The sequence below is a fragment of the Mus caroli genome, unplaced genomic scaffold, assembly GCF_978045245.1.
Source record: "Mus caroli unplaced genomic scaffold, Mus_caroli_1 scaffold_17, whole genome shotgun sequence".
Lineage (NCBI taxonomy): Eukaryota > Metazoa > Chordata > Mammalia > Rodentia > Muridae > Mus > Mus caroli.
In genome coordinates this window covers 63,276,029-63,278,304 of record NW_028227272.1, presented here as the reverse complement: position 1 = coordinate 63,278,304, position 2,276 = coordinate 63,276,029, and the positions used below count along the sequence as shown (strand labels likewise).

At 35.4% G+C, this 2,276-nt stretch overlaps 1 non-coding gene across 1 annotated transcript; it reads left to right on the top strand.

Annotated features, from left to right (window-relative positions):
• Positions 1 to 1,137: 1,137 nt before the first annotated feature.
• Positions 1,138 to 1,246, top strand: LOC115029696 (U6 spliceosomal RNA). Its single transcript, XR_003835243.1, has one exon. It is a non-coding gene; the product is annotated as a U6 spliceosomal RNA (small nuclear RNA).
• The last annotated feature ends 1,030 nt before the right edge of the window (positions 1,247 to 2,276 follow it).

The window sequence follows — 2,276 nt, the reverse complement described above, 5'->3', positions numbered from 1 at the left end:
TGTTTGACTTCTTTTTTGAGACTGCCATATTCAGTTTGAGAAGTTCAACAACTCACTTAAGAGCACCATCTTGCTAAAATGAGCTCTTCGTACTTGTTGGAGACTTAAAATACTTCACTCAAACACTAGGATTATTAAGGTTAATGAAATGGGACTAATATACTTCTAAGAATCTTGGACCTCTATAGTCAAGATATACTCAAGTTGTCTAATATGTAAATATTTATTTGAGAATTATAGTTTTAATTATAAAAATGTTAGGGTGATAGTCAAAAGAGATATTACATGACAGATAATATTTTATTGGATAAAGCACTGAGATAAAACATAGTATCAACTGGTATAGCTGTCCCCTGAGAGTATCTGCCAGAAACTGAACACCACAAATGTGGATGAAGCTGAACATCCGACTGAGCTAGGGGACCCCAATGGAGAAGTTAGGGGAAGGACTGAGGAGCTGAAGGGTTTTATAGCCCCATAAGAAGAACAGTATCAACTAAGCAGACCCCACAAAGCTCCCAGTGACTAAACCACCAACAAAAGAGTACATGGGTGGGGGTGGGGGGAGTCCATGGCTCCAGCTGGATATGTAGCAGAGGATTGACTTCCTGGGCATTACAAGGAGCAGAGCCTGTGGAGGCTCGATAATCCAGGGTAAGGGAATGAAGGCTAGGGTGCTGAGGCAGGAGTAGGTGGGAGGATAGGTGAGCACCCTCTTAGAGGCAGGGGGAAGGGAGAGGAGATAGAGTCTGGTGAAGGGTAAACTGGAAAGGGAGATAACATTTGAAAATGTAAATAAATAAAATAACCAATAAAAATGAAAAACAAACACCCAAACACCCAAACATACTGTCACCACTTTCTCCTGATCTTGCCATATAAATGTCTAAGGATATAGTTTTTGGCTTGCACATTCTTAACAAAATGGTTACGGTATAGATAATACATCCTCTGATTCTCTATCTACCTATGTTGACAAATTTTTGAAGCATAAATCCCATGATATTTCTTGATTTTTGTCAGATAGCTTTCTCCTGGGAATATAAAAGGCTCTTTAAGTGCCTGTATTTTTAATCAACACCATGTCAAGAAAACATACTCACTTAAACAACCAATAATGCTTTTAAATTTGGAACTGGACTCTTGATTAGGCAGTACATATACTAAAATTGAAATGCTATGTAGAACATTAACATGACCCCTGTATGAAAATAGCAGGCACATTTTTGAAGTGTTCCATATTTTTAGTGGGATCTATCTATAAAATTCAATTTTATAGAAGGCACTACAAGGAAATTTTCAATATAAGAGATTAACCTTACCCAAGAAAACATAGGAAATAAATTATTCCAAACCAGCCAAAGAGGGACACACACACACATACACACACACACACACACACACACACACACACACACACACGCACACCCCACTACAATATAACAATGAGAATTAACAAACATGCTCATTGATAACCTTCAACATTATGATTTCAATTCCCTAATAAAAAAGACAGAAATTAACAGGATGGATGGTTTTTAAAACAGGATACTTGCTTCTGCAGCAATCAGTAAAAATACTTTAATATCAAAGATAAGCATCATTATCTCAGGGTAAAAGGACAGAAAAAGCTATTCCAAGCAAATGGGCACAAGAAGCAAACCACTGTAGCCTATTTAATATCTGACAATATAGGCGTCAAACCAAAATTAATCAGAAAATATAAGGAAGGACTCTACATACTCATAAAAAATCCACAAAGAGAATATTACAATGCTTAACTTCTCTGGACCAAACACAAGGGCAAACAAATTTTTAAAACACAAATAACTACATCCTGAATCATGGATTGACCCTCACACACTAATAGTTGGAGACTTTAATTTTTCACTTTTACAAGTATACAGTTCATCCAGAAAAAAAAACCCAAAAAACTAAAGAGTAAAATGATGGAGCTAATGGATGTCATAAATCAAATGGACTTAATAGGTATTTACAAATGTTTAATAAACAAATAAACACACACACACACACACATACACACACATATCCAGGGCAAGATGGTTAACTAAAGAATTCTACCAGATTTTCAATGAAGAGTTAATACCTATTAGTGTAAAATCATTCTGCAAAATAGAAGCAGTATTTAACAAATGTCCCAATTCTCATGAAGCTAAAGTTATCTTGATAGCCAACCCACAAAAAAAAAAAAAAAAAAACCAACAATGAAAGAATTACAGACAATTTTCTTGATAAACATAGATGTAAAAACATCT